Raw genomic sequence first — 22,834 nt, 5'->3', positions numbered from 1 at the left:
TCAGCTTAGTACCACTATTCAAGTGCTCATGGAGTGGTACGAAGACAACGGGGATGCTTTCGTACCCAAGATCATGAACCCACCGACGCACAGCAATTAAGACAAATATCGAAACATACTTGGAAGCCGGCATTACGGAAGCATCCCAAGAATATCAAATCATGAAGAAAAATTGTGCTTACGTATAGAAGAAGCTGCAGAAAGGTGTTGTACAGATTTTCCTAGTTTTTTTTTGCTCAAAATGACTCTAATGACTCAATCAGAGATGTCAGATCAATCAGATAATGAGTCAATATTTTCAATACCATAATAATAACAAATTGGAGTGTTCCTAATATCTGAATTAACGAACAATACCATGGTATTATACAAAAATATAGTATGCTATAGACGTGTGCTAGTTATGCATTCCTGTTCGGGTACAGACGAGGCACTATGAACACATAATACAGTCACAGCCAGCGCCAGCAGCGGCGGGTGCCACTATTTGTTCGGATTTATGACCGGCTGAGTGTCTCTAATCTGCATCCTATAGCTCTGGTGAGATTTGAGTCAGGCGAAAAGAAGTCGAGGAGAAAATTGTTGCTGCATGAGGAAATCCCCGGTGCATGATGACGATGACTGTACTACTGCTCCGTTCGATCGCAGTGGACGTCAAGCATGAAGGTCTAATTTAATTAGCGCCTTTCGAACGGCGGAGTTGACAAAGGATTGTTGCTAATGGTACGGAGGGCAACAATTATTGTGCGATTTGGCGTTGTATGTTTGGTTGGATCGGTATTTAGGTAGGAATGCCGGAGCAAATGAAAATGGAAACATTGGTTGACTTGGTTTCGTATTTGGAGTGCACTTGTCGACATTTTGTTTGCTGTTCTACATTTTGAGCTATATTGAAAGGCGTAAGATTCGGCGCCCGCAGTTGCCGCTCCATTAGTGTAAGATCAGCTTGTACTTGTACAAGGAATCAATGGATGGATGCGTTGCAATATGCACATATAGGAGTTTTAATTTCAGGTACTAAATACTCGCTTTAAAGTAGCCGTTGAATCCTCTGCATTTACACTCAAAAACATTAGGAGTACGAAAAATCGGAAAGGGTTAAGTGGAAAATAACCATCATCGTTTTACAAAATTTCAAAACCAGTTTTTTTGCTCAAAATTTGAGCATTGTTCATGACAATTATCATTATCTTTATTAGGGATATTTTCAGCCCACGGCTGGTGCACCTCCAGAAGAATTCATGAAAATCTATCACTGCATTGCACTTGCTATTCTGCAATGCAGTGATAGATTATTATAAGGATTTCTTTAAATTTGATAAAAAAACTGATTTTTCATGTTTGATGATTGTTTATGATTCTAGAGACTTAAATTACAGGGTTCGTCTGGCTAAACGACACGCTCAGTAAGGCCTGTACTCGAAAAATAAATGCACCAGACAAAAGTGTTCGCCAAAAATTTATTTTAAGTCGGATTTTTTTGAAACTTTCAGGGAATGAACTAATATATATGGATTATGTTTCGGCATAATTACTTTATTCAATGCCCTTTTCTTCGCCGAAAGCCCGAACCTTTCCCTTAAGACCCCTCATTAAATTTTGTGCAATGGTTGAGCCAACCTTTTCTGTCACTTTCATCTATGCTTTCTTAAATTCGATCTCGTTTTCAAGCACCTTGGACGATTTTCGAACATTGGCCTTCATTATAGTCCTTAATCTTTCCACCGGACGAATTTCTGGTACAAAAAAAAAAACGTTATTGTCTCTGTACCAATCCAGCGTCGATCGCACGTAATGGGATGATGCCAGATCCGACCTTGAATACGCGAAGCCCAGCTCGTTCCATAGTTTGCTGAACGAACCAGGCGGAACACTTGACCTTCAGAGCCGCGTCACAAATCGAAAGTTTCGGATTACGCTTGAAGTAATCCAACACCTGCCGGGCCTTCACAGGGTCAGCTGTCTTCTATTTTATTCCACTTCCAGCCCGCCGCACGGTCGTCTGGAACCCCTTAAAAGATTTTACCACCCGAGGAGACAATTGTATGGGTGACACCCAGTTGTCTTCCGATTCATCTCATGCTCGCAGTCGGATTTTCCATGGCGGCGCGATTTTCTTTTTGTTTTGATGCCATCTCAATAATCACTGAACCGATTGTTATGAAAATTTGCACATGTAAACAATACACTCCAACCTAGTTACACCCAGATTTTCATCAATTTTTACCCACGGATAAAAATGGTGCATTTTTTTCTAGTACATGCCTTAATTGGGGCCCTGAGGGGATCACCCAGGAAAAATGCATAATTTTCACTGGCTACAGCAAAAATATGTGGACCAAACAATGTCAAAATTGCGCTAACTTATTGAGTTGTCTTCAAGACGTTCCAAAATTACAAATTGATGTTAAGTTTTTAAGATTTTTTTGCGACCATAGTGGTATCAGTTCCAAAATACTCATTACACAAAAACGCTTGCTATATTTGTTACACAACAATAAAGGTACTGAATCGAAATGCAACAACCGGACATGGGGCAAAAGCTTTAGCCTGAGATAGATACATTACTTACGCGTCAAAAATAAATATCGGAATATCTCCAGACCCAAAAAAAAAAGGATTTCGGTAGCTTGTCAAAAACGGTTCCAAAATACCGTAAAATGGGGTAAAGTTAACCATGTTTAAGTAATTCTGTTCAATTTGATTTGGCAGGAAGCAGGGATTGAATCCTGAGAAAATTGAGAGAATCTGTCACGTATCGCTCTCTGTAACTATCATAACATGCTGCACATTATGAGAGACTGTTTATCGTCTACTGCTACAAGTTTGATCAGATTGGGGGGATAGTAGTGCATGATAAAACCCCTCTAAATATGCTTCAAGCCTGGGGGCACAATTGCTATTGGAAGTTCGTGGATTGTTTATCGTGCCAGTAAAGAAAAACCTCTATCCCGAACGGTATACAAGCGAGAAAAATGGATTTTAATATCGCTCTCTCTTTGGGGCTCTCGCTCGCTGCTTCCATTTATCAGACTTGTTACACCTTGCGATACAATGACGATCGTGGAGCGCAACAGATGGGTTGTTTTTCTTTTGCTTCGATCGTGCTTCATACTCAAATGAGAGCGAATTCTGCAATGCCTGGCAGGAAGCATGTACTATCATTTTAATATTTTTGAAGTCAGTACTGATTGGATGTTTATCGAGTTATGTAAAAGAAATTTTGACAAAATGTTATTATAATATCTAAAACAATTTTTAGAAATCGAAAAGTTAAGTTTTTGATTCTGAGGTGAAATTGAGTAATTACTGCGATAGGTTACCAACAATAAAAAAGATTGTTTATCACTTAATTTGAAGTCACTGTATTTGAACAAGTTTAAAAAATGTTTCTACTTGTTGATAAATCGATCAACTTTAAAATTGAATATTGTGAATTCGGAAAAAACGCCTGAAGATAGACAATTTTCTTAAAAAGTCACAACATATTCACGAAAAGAATATTTTTCCTCTGGAAATATTTTTTTTAAATTTGAAACTGCTAAACCCTTAAACAGTTCATCATTTTTTTTCCAAAACCATCTGTTCTTCCATGGTATGATAAGCTTGATCGAAGAAAAATTTTGGAAAACCAACAGTAGCTATCAGACAATGTAACGATACAGAAGTGTTGTTTATTGTAATCGAATTATAGCTCTCTTGGTACAAGAATGATCAACTCCTCCCCAGTGTACCCGGAATGACGGTACCTCAAAACGAAAGAGTTACTGTGATTTATTTTATTTTTGTCACTGGTTGAACATACACGGAGAGTGGTTCAGTTCAATTTTGAGTTGTTTCAACGCAATTTCGTAGTAGATCCCAATTTATCAATTTTGGCTAAAGGTTGTTTGTCTATTATCCACACCATGTAACACAAAAATGAACCCTGTTCTGGTCATTTTTATATTTTTCGAATTTGTTTATCGGCATAACGGTCTATTTTACTCGAAGTAAGAGGGAGCACAAGACACTGATCCTTCCGGTTGTCCTATATGGCCATGAATCATGGACATTGAAGGAAGTCGACCGGAGAGCTTTCGGGGTGTTTGAACGTAAAGTGCTGCGAACAATACTCGGCGGTAAACTAGAAAACGGCATCTGGTGGCGTCGCATGAATCACGAGTTGTACCAAGTGTATAAAGAGGTGGATATTGTCAAGCGCATAAAACACGGTAGGCTGCGTTGGGCTGGTCACGTTGCCCGTATGCCGGAAGAACGACAAGCAAAGATAATATTCAACAGAGAACCCGGACGAGGCCGCCGACTTCGTGGCAGGCCGCGCACACGATGGCTTTTTGCGGTTGAGGAGGACTTAAGGGCACTTAACGTTCGGGGCGACTGGAAGCGATTGGCCCAGGACCGAGTGGAGAAGACTCATCCATTCGGCGCAGATTCATCTTAGCGAATTGTAGCCCATCAAGTATCAAGTAAAGTAAGAGGGAGCATGTAGAAGAAAGCAATGAATACTAGATGGATAGGTACCGTAAGGGAACGGCGAGAGAAATTGGATTAGATGTTGAAGAGGGCATACCATATGAAACAGTATTACTTGGCTTATCGGAAAGAAATACACATGATATGGACAAACCATCCATGATTGTGTAATAATTCCCCAATAATATAAGCCATCGATCGATAGAACCTGCTTGATCGGCAAACAGTATTAGGGCGCTTGAAACCTCCATCCTTTTGGCTGTCTTGGTAGTGCCATTCTCAAAACACACCAAGCCGTTCCCATAGGGGACGTTAGCCACAAGGAAGGACGTTTCAAGTAATACTGTTTCATATGGTATGCCCTCTTCAACATCTAATCCCATTTCTCTCTCCGTTCCCTTACGGTACCTATCCATCTAGTATTCATTGCTTTCTTCTACATGCTCCCTCTTACTTCGAACAAAATAGACCGATATGCCGATAAACAAATTCAAAATATAATTATCACGGTCGATACCTTTGTATGTTTATATTTTTCTTGGAAATATATTGTAGTGGAAATAAAATTGTCAAAGTTTTATTAGATTTTGAACATGTGTCAACCCTCTGGATTTTTTTTGAATACTCGTACGGAAAACGAATTTGGAAACTTCACAGCTCATTTTCTCAATGCTTACTTTTTACAGATGGGACTGACTTGCGATTCACGGCAGTATAGTAGTCTGGAGTAATTTGATCTATGAACTAATTTACGATGACGTCACGCTACAGCTTCCAGCGAGAAGAAAACCTTTACTACGGGCCGTGATTACAAAAAATGAACGATTTTGCTGCGCATTCATCCACTCAATGTTCATCCGGTGAGCATTCATTCACTTTCGGATGTCATTTTATGTAAACACGGCCCGCATTTACAGCGGAAAAGAAAAATAAAGTCGACAAAAGAAGACTGTGGATAAGCCCATTCTACCTGCCAGGGGCTTCATTGTTGCCTGCCGAACAGTTGGCGAACATGATACATACAAAACCTACTTTATAAATAGGAGAGGTGTACCAGTTTTGGCCACCCTAAGGAAAAATATTGTTTATACATAAAACAAAAGACCTTTGGTTAATGTCAATTTATTAAACGAAAGCTTTCAATCCATGCTCAGCAGGGAAAATATAAAAACTAATCAGAAACTTTGTTTTTACATTAAAGATGGGGGTGGCCTGGGAGGGAGGCACCGATACTACACACGAAATATGACACAACACTTTTCCAAATTGCAAGATAACTCCCGCTCACCAACGACAATCAAGGCAGGCTTGGGGAAAATCGCAAGTTTTCTTTTATTGTGTACCTTCGATCTTTCTAGACAAACTTGGAAAAAGGGCCATAGTTTTATGTGCATCCAATTTTAATGATGATTGGAAAACAGTAAAAAGATGCGTGTTTCGTTACTTTATATTCGATTAAATTAAAAGGTACTATCGTGGCATTGCTTTTGGGTGTCGCAGGAATTGATTTTCAACCGACTGTTGTCAACTTTGTTGGAATGCAAAAATTTGTTTTGATCAATTACGCGCTTTTATCAAGTTTGTCCATTCTTCAAGATCTGGGCTCACAGTGACAGTTCGTGACAGCAGAATCTCGGCTCACTACGACATAAATAAATTACAAAAATACATAAATTTTGTATCGGTTTCTCCCTCCCAGGGGGTGGCCAATACTGGACCACTTGCTCCAGTATTCGCCACGATTTTAATTTCGGTTCCTGAATTCGCCACCTACGTTGATTTCTTATGGAGGGTGGCGAATCAGGAACACCATGGCGAAAAATAGGTGCAAGGGAGCAAAAATTTTAAGGAAAATGATTTTTTTCTATTGTTTTCTGAGAAAATTTTGGGGTTTTTAAGAATATTTTCGTAATATCTTGAAGCAATTTAGCGAACACTACACAATTGGCAACCATATATGTCGTAAAACGGTATATACTTCGGGGTGGCGAATAACTGGTACATGGCGAATACCGGTACACCTTCCCTATAAATAACAATTCATCCTGACGTCCAATCAGAATATGGTCTCCGGCAAAGTTGTTGCTGGGAAGATTTCACTTTGGTAAAATTTGTAAACTTTTCACAGAATATCATGACGAAGAGATAGAGGGCTGAGCACAAAAGGTTTATCTTTTCCATACAAACTTCAAATAGGGTGCCGATCCACTTGGACACTTCCATGATTCACTTTGGCATGGGAGGTGCAACTTTGCAATATGAAGCGTTTGTATATTGTGGCTAAATATGAACTCTGTAGCATTTAAAAAAAACCTTTTGTCGAAGTGAATCAAAATTGCCAAGAATAGCATCCAGCTCCTAGCTTGTGCACAACCAAAATTCCTCCGAATCATTTCATGGGTTTGGATTTTCCTGGTCGAGGATTTATCGGATTAGAAATTTTCTCGACTCTCAGGGTATAGCGTATCCAGGGCTGGCATCAACTCGCACAATGCGCGCAAAGAGCAGAATTTAGCCACTGCACAAAGAGGAGACAGACGCGCGCAAAGTGTAACAACACGAACACAATGAGGGCACGCAGTCGGAAAGAGAGTGTAAGCGATTACGCAAAGAGTTATGCTGACGGAGTGTGTTGGCAAAACATGCTCAAAGTGTACACAATTTGGCTCTTTTTGCCTTATAACATGGGTATTTTTAAAACGAGACCAACGAATAGATGTCGGATATCGATGTCCGTAGTTGTTTTGGAATTCAAGATGGCGACTTCCGGTTTGTGAAAAGCGCTTCAAGCCCATGCAATATGGGTATTTTTGGAACGGGGCCGACGAGTAGATGCCGGAAATCAATGTCCGTTGTCGTTTTGGAATCCAAGATGGCGACTTCCGGTTTGTGAAAAGCGCTTCAAGCCCATGCAATATGGGTATTTTTGGAACGGGGCCGACGAGTAGATGACGGAAATCGATGTCTGACGCCGTTTTGGAATCCAAGATGGCGACTTCCGGTTTGTGAAAAGCGCTTCAAACCCATGCAATATGGGTATTTTTGGAACGGGACCGACGAGTAGATGACGAAAATCGATATCCGTTGTCGTTTTGGAATCCAAGATGGCGACTTCCGGTTTGTGAAAATCACTTTGAACCCATGCAATATGGGTATTTTTGGAACGGGGCCGATGAGTAGATGACGGAAATCGATGTCTGACGCCATTTTGGAATCCAAGATGGCGACTTCCGGTTTGTGAAAAGTGCTTCAAGCCCATGCAATATGGGTATTTTTGGAACGGGGCCGACGAGTAGATGACGGAAATCGATGTCTGACGCCATTTTGGAATCCAAGATGGCGACTTCCGGTTTGTGAAAAGCGCTTCAAGCCCATGCAATATGGGTATTTTTGGAACGGGGCCGACGAGTAGATGACGGAAATCGATGTCTGACGCCGTTTTGGAATCCAAGATGGCGACTTCCGGTTTGTGAAAAGTGCTTCAAACCCATGCAATATGGGCATTTTTGGAACGGGGCCGACGAGTAGATGACGGAAATCGATGTCTGACGCCATTTTGGAATCCAAGATGGCGACTTCCGGTTTGTGAAAAGCGCTTCAAACCCATGCAATATGGGTATTTTTGGAACGGGACCGACGAGTAGATGACGAAAATCGATATCCGTTGTCGTTTTGGAATCCAAGATGGCGACTTCCGGTTTGTGAAAATCACTTTGAACCCATGCAATATGGGTATTTTTGGAACGGGGCCGATGAGTAGATGACGGAAATCGATGTCTGACGCCATTTTGGAATCCAAGATGGCGACTTCCGGTTTGTGAAAAGTGCTTCAAGCCCATGCAATATGGGTATTTTTGGAACGGGGCCGACGAGTAGATGACGGAAATCGATGTCTGACGCCATTTTGGAATCCAAGATGGCGACTTCCGGTTTGTGAAAAGTGCTTCAAGCCCATGCAATATGGGTATTTTTGGAACGGGGCCGACGAGTAGATGACGGAAATCGATGTCTGACGCCATTTTGGAATCCAAGATGGCGACTTCCGGTTTGTGAAAAGCGCTTCAAGCCCATGCAATATGGGTATTTTTGGAACGGGGCCGACGAGTAGATGACGGAAATCGATGTCTGACGCCGTTTTGGAATCCAAGATGGCGACTTCCGGTTTGTGAAAAGTGCTTCAAACCCATGCAATATGGGCATTTTTGGAACGGGGCCGACGAGTAGATGACGGAAATCGATGTCTGACGCCATTTTGGAATCCAAGATGGCGACTTCCGGTTTGTGAAAAGCGCTTCAAACCCATGCAATATGGGTATTTTTGGAACGGGGCCGACGAGTAGATGACGGAAATCGATGTCTGACGCCGTTTTGGAATCCAAGATGGCGACTTCCGGTTTGTGAAAAGCGCTTCAAACCCATGCAATATGGGTATTTTTGGAACGGGACCGACGAGTAGATGACGAAAATCGATATCCGTTGTCGTTTTGGAATCCAAGATGGCGACTTCCGGTTTGTGAAAAGTGCTTCAAGCCCATGCAATATGGGTATTTTTGGAACGGGGCCGACGAGTAGATGACGGAAATCGATATCCGTTGTCGTTTTGGAATCCAAGATGGCGACTTCCGGTTTGTGAAAAGCGCTTCAAGCCCATGCAATATGGGTATTTTTGGAACGGGGCCGACGAGTAGATGACGGAAATCGATGTCTGACGCCGTTTTGGAGTCCAAGATGGCGACTTCCGGTTTGTGAAAAGCGCTTCAAACCCATGCAATATGGGTATTTTTGGAACGGGACCGACGAGTAGATGACGAAAATCGATATCCGTTGTCGTTTTGGAATCCAAGATGGCGACTTCCGGTTTGTGAAAATCACTTTGAACCCATGCAATATGGGTATTTTTGGAACGGGGCCGATGAGTAGATGACGGAAATCGATGTCTGACGCCATTTTGGAATCCAAGATGGCGACTTCCGGTTTGTGAAAAGTGCTTCAAGCCCATGCAATATGGGTATTTTTGGAACGGGGCCGACGAGTAGATGACGGAAATCGATGTCTGACGCCATTTTGGAATCCAAGATGGCGACTTCCGGTTTGTGAAAAGCGCTTCAAGCCCATGCAATATGGGTATTTTTGGAACGGGGCCGACGAGTAGATGACGGAAATCGATGTCTGACGCCGTTTTGGAATCCAAGATGGCGACTTCCGGTTTGTGAAAAGTGCTTCAAACCCATGCAATATGGGCATTTTTGGAACGGGGCCGACGAGTAGATGACGGAAATCGATATCCGTTGTCGTTTTGGAATCCAAGATGGCGACTTCCGGTTTGTGAAAATCACTTTGAACCCATGCAATATGGGTATTTTTGGAACGGGGCCGATGAGTAGATAACGGAAATCGATGTCTGACGCCATTTTGGAATCCAAGATGGCGACTTCCGGTTTGTGAAAATCCCTTCAAACCCATGCAATATGGGTATTTTTGGAACGGGGCCGACGAGTAGATGACGGAAATCGATATCCGTTGTCGTTTTGGAATCCAAGATGGCGACTTCCGGTTTGTGAAAATCCCTTCAAACCCATGCAATATGGGTATTTTTGGAACGGGGCCGATGAGTAGATGACGGAAATCGATGTCTGACGCCATTTTGGAATCCAAGATGGCGACTTCCGGTTTGTGAAAAGTGCTTCAAGCCCATGCAATATGGGTATTTTTGGAACGGGGCCGACGAGTAGATGACGGAAATCGATGTCTGACGCCGTTTTGGAATCCAAGATGGCGACTTCCGGTTTGTGAAAAGTGCTTCAAACCCATGCAATATGGGTATTTTTGGAACGGGGCCGACGAGTAGATGCCGGAAATCGATGTCTGGCACCAATTTGGAATCCAAGATTTGTGAAATCACTTTAAACCGGATTTCGCCATCTTGGATTTCAAAACGACACCGGACATCGATTTCCGCCATCTACTCGTCAGTCCCGTTCCAAAAATACCCATATTGCATGGGCTTGAAGCACTTTTCACAAACCGGAAGTCGCCATCTTGGATTCCAAAATGGCGTCAGACATCGATTTCCGTCATCTACTCATCGGCCCCGTTCCAAAAATACCCATATTGCATGGGCTTGAAGCGCTTTTCACAAACCGGAAGTCGCCATCTTGGATTCCAAAATGGCGTCAGACATCGATTTCCGTCATCTACTCGTCGGCCCCGTTCCAAAAATACCCATATTGCATGGGTTTGAAGCACTTTTCACAAACCGGAAGTCGCCATCTTGGATTCCAAAACGACAACGGATATCGATTTCCGTCATCTACTCGTCGGTCCCGTTCCAAAAATACCCATATTGCATGGGTTTGAAGCGCTTTTCACAAACCGGAAGTCGCCATCTTGGATTCCAAAACGGCGTCAGACATCGATTTCCGTCATCTACTCGTCGGCCCCGTTCCAAAAATACCCATATTGCATGGGCTTGAAGCACTTTTCACAAACCGGAAGTCGCCATCTTGGATTCCAAAACGGCGTCAGACATCGATTTCCGTCATCTACTCGTCGGCCCCGTTCCAAAAATACCCATATTGCATGGGCTTGAAGCACTTTTCACAAACCGGAAGTCGCCATCTTGGATTCCAAAATGGCGTCAGACATCGATTTCCGTCATCTACTCATCGGCCCCGTTCCAAAAATACCCATATTGCATGGGTTCAAAGTGATTTTCACAAACCGGAAGTCGCCATCTTGGATTCCAAAACGACAACGGATATCGATTTCCGTCATCTACTCGTCGGCCCCGTTCCAAAAATACCCATATTGCATGGGTTTGAAGCACTTTTCACAAACCGGAAGTCGCCATCTTGGATTCCAAAACGGCGTCAGACATCGATTTCCGTCATCTACTCGTCGGCCCCGTTCCAAAAATACCCATATTGCATGGGCTTGAAGCGCTTTTCACAAACCGGAAGTCGCCATCTTGGATTCCAAAATGGCGTCAGACATCGATTTCCGTCATCTACTCGTCGGCCCCGTTCCAAAAATACCCATATTGCATGGGTTTGAAGCACTTTTCACAAACCGGAAGTCGCCATCTTGGATTCCAAAACGACAACGGATATCGATTTCCGTCATCTACTCGTCGGCCCCGTTCCAAAAATACCTATATTGCATGGGCTTGAAGCGCTTTTCACAAACCGGAAGTCGCCATCTTGGATTCCAAAATGGCGTCAGACATCGATTTCCGTCATCTACTCATCGGCCCCGTTCCAAAAATACCCATATTGCATGGGTTCAAAGTGATTTTCACAAACCGGAAGTCGCCATCTTGGATTCCAAAACGACAACGGATATCGATTTCCGTCATCTACTCGTCGGTCCAGTTCCAAAAATACCCATATTGCATGGGTTTGAAGGGATTTTCACAAACCGGAAGTCGCCATCTTGGATTCCAAAATGGCGTCAGACATCGATTTCCGTCATCTACTCATCGGCCCCGTTCCAAAAATACCCATATTGCATGGGTTCAAAGTGATTTTCACAAACCGGAAGTCGCCATCTTTGATTCCAAAACGACACCGGACATCGATTTCCGGCATCTACTCGTCGGCCCCGTTCCAAAAATACTCCCATATGTTCCAATAGAAGCTCCTATAGAAGCATTCGGTAGGTACTCAATGAGCCACACAAAGAGTGTGTGTTCACCATTTTCCATCAACACTTTGTGTCGAAGGATGCATTGCAGCGAGAGCAGAAACACAAAGAGGCGTCAAAGAGGGAAGAACCAGTGAGAAAGTGTAGCTGTCGCACTGCACTCAAATTCATGATCAACACAAAGTGCGCGCTCTTTGTGTTTTTCTGTTTTCACTGAGGAGATGCCAGCCCTGAGCGTATCTTAGTTGGTACCTGCCATGCAATCTACACATGCAAAATGGTCAATTGACAACGAAAACTCAAAGTTAATATCTGTGGAAGTGCTTGAAAAACAACACTAGTCTGAATAGCTGGCTTTTTCCCAGTTGGGACTTAACGCCAGAAAGAACAGAATAATTATCTCTAAGCCACATTACAGCCAAGAAAACTAATGACACAGAAAACAACGGACGATCATTGTGGATCAAAAATATAAAGTGAACCAGCTAATTTTGAGCATCACCAACCATCAATGATATCAATTTCAGTTTCACTTTCGTTGCAAACCGGTTAGGACCACAATATACCCGCATGTCATTGTGCAATATGGAAAACGGCGCTAAATTGTCTTACAATCTCACGACCCGTATCTGGTTTGCACTGCAATGTAGGCTAAACCGCGAACAAGTATCGTCATTTTAGTAGCAAAAGGCAGTGTTTGTAGGAGCCACACTAGGGCGGTTCAAAATTTAAAAATGTTTGAGAATCCAATCTCCCATATGTTTCTTACTATCCTTACCATAAAAATAGTGTTCTGTGAAATTTTCAGCTTTCTAGATGGTGATTAAAAGGTGGCCCAAAGACAATGTAGGTTTGTATGTAAATTAGTATGGAGAAATTCTGAGATATGTTCCAAACCCGCTTGTAATGTAATGTAAGTATAAACTTATTAACCCATAGTAAAAACTCATTCTTCAAGCCATAATAAAGAAATTTGCTGAAGAGATTAATTCAAACCGACAAATAGCAGAAAAGATATTCATGAGTTTTTTTGTTATCAGTTTGCTAAATATGGGATTGTAGCCCTGCAAACATGTACAAAAATCCCAAACAAAATTTGCTCAAAAGGGATTTGTTTCTTCAGCAACATCCTTCATTAAGACTTGAAGAATGAGTTTTCAATATGGGATGATACGTTCCTACTTACATTACAGTACTAGCGTGTTTGAAACATTTCTCAAAATTTCTCCATATTAATTACCATACAAACCTACTTTGTCTTCGGGCCACCTTTAAATTGCCACCGAAAAAGCTGAAAATTTCACAGAACACTATTTTTATGGTAAGGATGGTAAGGAACATATGGGAGATTGGATTTTCAAACATTTTTAAATTTTGAATCGTCCTAAGCCACACGCTCTTCCATGCAGTCGCGTGGATCAACGATCAATCCAGTTGTTGTTCCATAACGCGCTCTTTGCAATACATTACCTTCTTGACCTACCGCCGGTACGCTTCGAAGCTATCGAATATCAACAATCGCACAGTTTAGACACTCGCAGACTATCCAAAGATCAACAAACAAAACAAACCACACTCACATATTAATACCGCGACCAGCTGTTGGCGTAGCGTTGGTGAGCGACGACTTCAAGAAACAACAACAAATCCAAACTGGTCTGAGCAATGTTTCGCGAGGTTTGTCCCATGGCCAGTATGGCCACGTGATAGGCTTTCACGGTGGTCCCCAGACCGTTATTTTCCATTGTGCTGTTACGATGCCTACATATCTGTCCAAAATCTAGAAAAAATATGTTTGGCCGGTTTAGAAGTTACACCATCTATATGGTGTAAGCACAGAAATTCGAAAAAAAGGGATTTGAACAGATTTTTATTTGCTGAATCAAGAAGACGCAGCAATATCTGAATTGCTTATGAAATTCAAGGAATATTCTTTACACGAATTCAAAATCGTACAACTTACAAAGCATGATTTTACGTGTCAAATTAATAAAATCAAAATCGAACTACTTTGATTAATACAAAAAGTTATCTCTACTGATATACATGGTTAAGGAAAACCCGTATTATTATTATTATCTTTATTAACGAGATTTTCAGCCCGAGGCTTGCTCATCTCGAAGGAAGACACGTGTAAATATCTTCAATTTCTTTTAAATTCCAGACTTATTACCATTATTAAACCGGCACTTCAAAACGGGTCTTCGTTTTTCAACCATAGAAAACGAGTGGTGAGCACAGATTCGATGGAGAATTTTTATTTCTGGTACTAACAGTGTGGGGAGCACCATGGCGTTGGTTGTGGTGTTTTGGCCGAAACGCTGCTGTTGCATTACAAGAAACCGCTGATGGGGCGCTGCTGGAGAGTAGTTGAGCGACCAAGAAGAGGCCTGGCTGCTCCTCTTGCAAGTTGGTCGGTGGAGTTTTATGTAACTTTTGATTTTTTTTTTCTCTTGCTCAAGTTGTTCACTGTTTAGAGCGCCTGATCTTAGTAGTAGTAAATTGAAGGGTGTTTTGGTCTGATGGTACACATATGCAGTGCATATTGTTTCCACCGTTGAAGTTCTGGTTGACGATGTTGTTTTGCTGTGGTTTACCTTCAAAAGGTTGGCAAAGAATCGAGCATGTTTTCAATCTGGGGTTGGGTTGTAGTCATTGTATTGTGGAATAGACATAAAGAAATCTGTTCATTTAGTATTTTATATTTAGTATTTTATGTACAACATTCAATCGATATCTGCGGCATTCAACGATGCAGATCGAACCGTGCTTTTTATTCATCTACTCATGTTTAAACACTGACTTCATCCCTTCCTTCAAGTGTTCTAGCTCTACGAGTAAATCTACCCCAACTGAATTCCAGCAACTTGACTTACTTAGCGCACACATCTACACTGAAAGTTGTTCTCAACCGGTTGTGACGGTAAAATTACCCACTATCATTAAAACGATATCTCAGATCGTTTCCGCAAAGCGCGATAAATCTCCGAAATTCCCCTGGTAATTTGCTCAATGGTACCATATTTTCATCGACGTTGACTATCCAAACACGAGCAAACGCCTTTGTGAGTCAGACTCTGTGTACCAAATTTCAGTGTCATTCATCTTCCCGCCGAGGCAACCATTAATCAGAACCAACAACACCATCAACTCACAACAATCATGATTATAGCAGGGCTAGTAGCGACTGAGTGTCTTAAAAATAGGAACTCTTGAGACTTCATGAATGGAACTTATTCTTCTTCTTCTTCTTGGCGTTACGTACTCACTGGGATAGAGCCAGCTTCGCAGTTTAGTATTAAAGGAATACTTCCACAGTTATTAACTGAGCGCTTTCTTTGCCATTTTTACAATCGTATATCGTGTAGCAAATACGAAGATACTCTATGCCCAGGAAAGTCAAGGAAATTTCCATTACGATAAGATCGTGGACTGACCGGGACTCGAACCCAGACACCTTCAGCATGGGCTTGCTTTGTAGCCGCGGACTCTAACCACTCGGCTAAGGGAGGCCCTAATGTATGGAAAAGAGAACGAAAAGAGACCGTTCAGGAAGGTTTATAGACAAAAGGTCGAAAGACAAAACATCGAAATGACAAAAAGGTCGAAAATGGTTTGCTTGGTGGGAGTTTCTCCCTGTTTGATAACAGATTTTCGATATTTTGTCCCTTCGACCTTCTGTAGATTCGTTCAGGAATCAAGAAATTAAACGTAATCTAAAACAGATTATTTCTCTTCTGGGAATTACAACAAGTATTACTCGTGACATTAGGATAGATATTGACTTCACAGCACCAAACCGTAATCGCGCCTGACAATGCGATGCAAACTTTTCTAGATGCGAAGATAATGTCAAAGTCAAAACAATGGTACGGCGGCTGTGAACACTCCGGGCGGCTTTCACGAATGTAAATAAACAGATCTCTTACACACTATGTCTTTAATAACGAAATCAAAGAAATATTGTTCAACTTGAGATAATTACGTTTCAGATGTATAAATTTCACTTTAAAAGGGTTGCATTTTCATCAATTATTATTTGTAGGTCTCTTGTCTGGCTAAAAATAAGAATCATTAACGTGAATTCCCATCTAGTTAGCTGTTTGTGGTGTCAGAAATAAGCAATGTTTTAATACTATGTAGTGGGTAATTTTCTTTCAACTTGCAAATAAGTTCGCAGCTTTCAAACTGAGCTGCGATCGCACTTTATATTATGGTAAAAAAATACAATATTTGTGCTTGTATTACTGTTTCCATTTTATTAAGAATTTCATTTCATTTTTTTAGGAATTTCATCACACAGGTGTTAACCAAAAATTTCGTTCAGGTATTACTCCAAAGATTTCTTCAAGGATTCATGTATTGACTTTCGAAATGGCTTTCTTTCATTATTTTCTTTAAAGATACCGCCAAGAAGACAACCTTTAAAAGACAGCCACTGAAATTACTCCAGAGATTCCATCATGATGTCTTCATGAATTCCTTCAGAGTTACTTCACACATTTCTCGAGAAAATTCTGAGCCCTCCAGCAGTTGATCCAGTGATTTTCAACAGATTGTTTTTGCCTAAGATTTCTCATTAGGATTTTTCTAAGAATTCAAACCGTATTTTTTGCGAAATCTTTATTGAGTTTTAAAGATTTCCTCTTAAATTGTCGCACAGGATTTCCTTAAGATTTCAACTTGGAACAAGGAAATATATTCCTATGTTTTTTTCAGGGGTTTCTTTAGAAACTCTTTGAGAAATCTTTCAAATAAATTCTCTTCTGGGATATCTCCACAGAATAGATTGAATGGAATTCTAGAATCGTTAGTCACATAGCGTAGTGTCCATGTACGAAAAATCACAAAACAAGAACCGGAAAATATTTTTTCTGGTGAAATGCTTAAAATTTATTCTTTCTCGAGATAAAAAACTTAAAAAAAAAGAAGTATCGTACATAACAATGATTGAATTTCTTCAATAATACCAAAAATATCTTTGGCAATGCATTATCAGCATTACTCATATTCCCTATTGATGGAGAGAAGTAAAGTTATTTTATTTTGTATGGAAAAAAGCATCGCACTACGAATTTCTATTAACTGAAAATATTTTTCGGGTATTTATTTGGTACGCTTTATATGTACAGGGTTTCCGAAAATTACCCGAATAACAAAATATGGTAAAGATTATCTCTTGTTGAAAACAATAAAAAATATGTTCATGTACGTTTTTCAAAACATGTATCTATATATATATAAATAAAAATGGAATTATGTTAATAAAATTATAATTTTTCATAATTTTGAAATGATTACCGAGAGCCGTTAGCCATTCATGAGATATGTTTTCATACCTTTCAAATAACATGATTACAAATGTCTTTTTTGATATTTGAAGTTATCTTCAGTTTCTTGGTTCCAGACTGGAAATAGGTTAAAATCCATTGAGTTCTGAGGACATTTATCTATCGTCTTGAAGCTCGAAAAACAATGTACGCTAAGACTATTCAGCATAACATTTCTTGGTTTTACGAATATTTGAAATCATAAATGTGTCAAACTTTCTGCTTAACCCCTCTACCGGCAGCTTCATTTTCATCGCAAAAAAAAATCATATCACGATGACTGTTTTGTTTCTTAGTATTTTTGCACCAGTTTTTCACAAGCTCTCAAAAAACTCTTCTAGTTTTAGAATATGCGTCGATATTGATTATTGGTCATCTGGAACCGGAGATATTCCAAAATTCCTTGGGAGACCGACGCGTAGCCATAAACTACGTGAATATCACAGGATACAGAATTTTTATCGCATTCGGTTATTTACACAATACATTGATAAGAGTATGTTGTAAAAAATTGAAGTAATTTGGTGCAGCCGTCTTTGAGTAATGAGCATTTATGTTTTTGGTACCATGCTGGCCAAATAAAGATCTTGAAAACTTCAAAAAACCTCATATCGTAATTTTCAGATTTCTCCAACAATACTGACCCGATTTGCATGATTTTTTCAGAGTAGCTCCTTACTACCTGGCGTAGTATAGCCCATATTTTTTTTTTTTTGATAAATTGACCAAAAACAAAATGGCCGACAAAGACGTTTTGTATGGAGAACGTCGGTCCCCCAAGGAATATTGGAATATCTTCAAACCCAGATCACCAATGATTAATATCGACGCGGATTCTTAAACTAGAAGTTGAGTTTTTTGTGATCTTGTGAAAAAATGGTGCAAAAATATTGAGAAACAAAAAAGTAATCAAAGTTTGAATATTTTTATTGCGGTAAAAAATGAAGCTGTCGGTAGAGGGGTTAAGAATATAATAGGTCAAAATATGGAACGATGTAGGAATGCTCTATTTGTTGAGCCTGATAGGAGGCATGACTTCAAATTTTGTACGAATAGTGTGCTGATAGCTTTTGAACACATTAAAAAAGCAGTGTCTAATCGATGATGTTGATATGCGGTAAAAATCGTGCAATAATGTTATGCTTGGTTACTTGAGGCGAATTCAGCGTTACGTTTTATCCATTAAGAAATCACTCGACAGTTGGGTTCTTCAGCAATAAAAAGTTTAGTTTTTTAGCTTGATTGAAAGACCACATTTTTGTAAGTGTTACAGAATTTAATTGCGCTTTAATGTTTTGATTTTGATTGGAAATCGAAACTAGTACACGACTCTGAATACGACCTTACAGTTGAGGTCAAAACACGAGTATCTGTCAAAGGATACAAACTGTACTGGAAATAAATAGTATAATACTAAATTCTGGTTTCATTTTCTTATAGGTATTGCACTCAACAACTCGAAAATTTGTTGTCAATGATTTTGATATTATAAACGATTCAAGAAGATTTCAATCTGTAGACTCAATGACTTTTCAATTCAAATATTGAGATCTCTCACGTAAAATTTGACGAGGGGTAATTCAAAAGTGAGTTTTATATTGATTTCAGACGCGTTTTAAGAATAGTTCCAGGACAAGAAAAAAAATGAAACTTTAGTTTCTATTTCATTTTTTAACGAAGATTCAGAATGTGTAAAAACTGGAAACCCCTAAACAATCCAATTGTTTGAAAGAACTGCAAAAGTAATTTGTGGGTCAAAAGTTTGAGAAATTCGTAAAAAAATATCTGAAGAAATTTAAGGGGAATTCCTGGTTGAACTGATTGAACAATTCCTAAAACGGTTTTAAAGAATTTTCTGAAATGATCCGTGGAGGAATTTTGGAGTAATTCATATGATCATGATGGAACCCAAATATAAGAGGATTGAAATATAATAAAAAAGCGACGTAGGAACTTCTCAAGGAATTCTTTCAAGGTCTCGTGGATAAATCTAATCGATTCCTTTAGTAACACTCGAATAAGCTAAGATAATAGAAGCAATGGAAGTAACTTCTGAAATAATCAGTGGAACACATGTTCAAGAAAATTACTAGAGGTAGGTGCATTGGATTCAATTGATAATCTCTGGATGGATGTCTTAACGAATTCGTAGAAGAATTCTATGAGTAATCTCTACAGTGTCTAAAAGAATTCCAAAACAAATTAGTCTTGAGTTTTGTACCAGGATTCACTGTAAAACGGATACAAATCTGATTATTAAATCATGATTTACAAGTTATGGAGTATATAAATTAGTTAGGTCATGATATCATGATGACAAATAATGATTTCTAGTGTCATAACCAGGCATTGCTAAATTCGTTCTCATTTGATTTTGAAGCACGATCAAAGCAAGCGAAGAAAAACACCCCATCTGTAGAGGTTCATGATCGGCAACGTATCGCAAGTTGTAACAAGTTAAATAAATAAGAGCAGCGAACGAGAGCCCCAAAGAGAAAGCGATGATAAAATCCTTCCTTCTCTCTTGTTTACCATTGGAGGTAGGTATTTTATTTTACTGGCACGGTACGCAATCCCCGAACATTTGATAGCAATAGTGTGCCCCAGGTTTAAAGCTTGTTCAGAGGGGTTTTATCATGCACTGATATTTCGCCGATATAATCAGAGCTGTAGCAGTATACGTTAGCCCGTTAACTCCCACGGCATCCCACAATTGTGTCTTAAGTCCCGAAATTGTATTTCATGCAATTTTGAAGACCTATAACACGAAATTGTGACATGCTGGAACATTTCTGAGAGTTGCATTGGATTCAGAGACTCCAAATTTACTGGGGACATATAATTTGATCTTTGACACACGCGAAAAAGTACTCTTTGTTCTGGTGTGGAATCCATATAATAATGGCTGGAAGTATAAAAGGAACAATCGGCTTAGAAACTTTTATAGGATTTTCAGACATAGATCTCTAAACAAATTTTAAAGTTAACTCAGGGATAAACTATTGAGGATTTTCTTGGACGAAATAATCTTTGGAAGATCTGCTAGAGTAAGTCCTGTAGAAATCGATGAAAAATGATGGATGAACTCCGGGAGTATCTGAGAAATCTTTCAGGGTTAACAACTACCGAAAAGCTAAACATTACATATACTTTGCAATTGGACTAAATGGACAAATTGATGTGAAGTTTTGCGAAAAAGTTACACGTCTTCTCAGTGGGAATCGAACTCACGACTCCCTGATCTCTAGTTAGGGCGCGTTACCCCTATGAGAGCCATGAGAGGACTCATGGACGCAGAAGTTAACCTGAATTCGATTTCAGTTCAATAATCACGTGGTCCTTTTTTGCAAAGAGCACCTCTTTCGGAAGAGTTAGATGCCCATCCAAACACAACGCTTTCTATTTATATCCAATGCCTAGCCCGAGAGCGCATTATTTTTTAGGTATTGAAATAGCACACTAAACTTTCAGGGTTATTATTTTTGATAGTTATTCCTGGAAATAGTTACATTCGGTTTCCCAATGAAATTCAATAAATGATCCCTTAAATAATATCTCGAGGAGTTTCTTAACGAATTTCTAGAAGAGGGTAATCTCTACGATGCCGTTTTATGCATATTTGTCCCGCAGTCCATAAGGTTTACATAGAACTTGGGACAAGTAGGCGTAGAAGGGCAGTACAGTCCCTGAAAATTTTCCAAAATAGATTTCTCTGGAGTCCCTAGAATTTCACACTGCAACGGAGGTACAAATCTGATTCTTAAATCATGATTATCAAGTCATAAAATTCATAAATTGGTTGGGTCATGATATCATGAAGACAAATCATGATTTCCTGAGTCATAATCATAAGCGTAACATCCAGAGTGACAACACTCAGCGGTGATATTCGTATCAACACATTCGTATCGATGACCCATATGCGTTGTGTATCTACGTGGCTCTGAACCAGAAGGTTCTTAGTGCGAATCCCGCCCAAACATTTTTTTTTTTCTTTTGTCTGATTGGCTGACAGAGCTATAAAACAACAGATAGATTATAAATGTATGCGCGTGTTATGATTTCAAGTACCTATTTGATCCATGATTCCGACCAATCAGCAACAAAATCATAATGCGTTTGTTGCGTTCCGGCAATCTAAATTATGATTTCATGATTTCGAATCGTGGTGTATTTTCATATGACGAAGCGTGACTTTATAGAGAATTTTTGTTAAAGTAGATACTTTAGAGATTGTCCATTAAAAATGAGACCTGCTATCAGCCCTGTGGCTGTTATACGTACTAATAATTGCACCGAATCTAAGCATTCTAGAACTGCGTTTCCACTAGGTAGGTATGTGTAGATGAGTGCGAACAAACCTTGTATTGCTGCTGCTGCTGGAGCTGTTGAAGGCGGTGGGTAGGCATTTAAAACTCGCTTACAGCTGAGCTGTTGTTTTTCCTTCATGTTGTTTCTCTACAATGATTTCATCGTTTCGCACCTCAACGGGTGCATGTTGCCAAGGAAGGGGGTGGGGTTGCGCACGGTCTTGAACCTATACCCAGTATGGTGCGTTAGTGTACTTCCCCAGTAACACAGTTTTGAATCACTTCTTTTTCTTCTTCTTTCTCCTGTATTCGTTGGTTTACGCATTCACAGCACACATCAAGGAACTTGTCGCGGCGCGGACGGATCTCACAGCCAGAATTCTCCGATCAAGTTCGTAAAGCTTATTGTTCAAGCGACCGTCTATCAACGAATGCTCAGAAATGTCCCAAATTAATGATTGACTTCGTAACCGAAGGCGCGGCAGGGAAAGTAACCGAAGCGCGTAAAAACTCCAATCCGATGATCAAAAGTCAAACAATGACTCAATGGATCGCGATCGCGCGAAAAATTTGACTCGTGGCGAGACGAACCCGACGACAACAATGAACGGCGACCGGCAAACGACGGACACGACGATCCACGTCGTACGGCATTCAGAAGCTAACTGGTGACCGACGACGCTTCAAAGAGCGGAGCCGAAAAACGACGGCGTTGACGGTGTAAGTACTCCAACCACAGCGTGCCTGCTGCTGCTGTTACTATAGTTGTGAACGAACAAGCTGAATCCATGAATGGAAAAACATGCCATGCGACGGCCTCCCTTTGAGTCATGTTCTGGCGGGAGCTTGCGGTGGAGTTTAATGAGAGCCGATGGGGGTGGACGATGATTCGTAGAAAATCGATTAAAGATCATGAAGTTCGTAGGAAAATAACTGCATATTTTATAACGAAGCTTCTTCAAATACACGGGCAGAAATCATTATCCCAGAATCTTGATTATGGTTCAGGAAACTATGATTCCAGTGTGTTTTTATTTTATGAAAATACATCATGATTTGGATTCATGATATCATGAT

At 40.2% G+C, this 22,834-nt stretch overlaps 1 protein-coding gene across 2 annotated transcripts in view; it reads right to left on the bottom strand.

The window, feature by feature from the left end:
* Positions 1 to 22,834, bottom strand: part of LOC5566562 (phospholipid-transporting ATPase ID) — a 194,383-nt gene that overhangs the window by 130,282 nt on the left and 41,267 nt on the right. The window contains exon 1 of one of the 2 annotated variants that reach the window (XM_021853189.1): positions 21,809 to 22,406. The exons of the other annotated variant lie outside the window; for it this stretch is intronic. The gene's annotated coding sequence lies outside the window, so the exon portion shown is untranslated. Of the gene's footprint in view, positions 1 to 21,808; positions 22,407 to 22,834 lie in introns of those variants that run through there. 2 annotated transcript variants of the gene reach the window in all.

The sequence above is a fragment of the Aedes aegypti genome, chromosome 3 (genome assembly GCF_002204515.2).
Source record: "Aedes aegypti strain LVP_AGWG chromosome 3, AaegL5.0 Primary Assembly, whole genome shotgun sequence".
In the NCBI taxonomy this organism is placed as follows: domain Eukaryota; kingdom Metazoa; phylum Arthropoda; class Insecta; order Diptera; family Culicidae; genus Aedes; species Aedes aegypti.
This window is presented reverse-complemented; position numbering and strand designations above follow the sequence as displayed.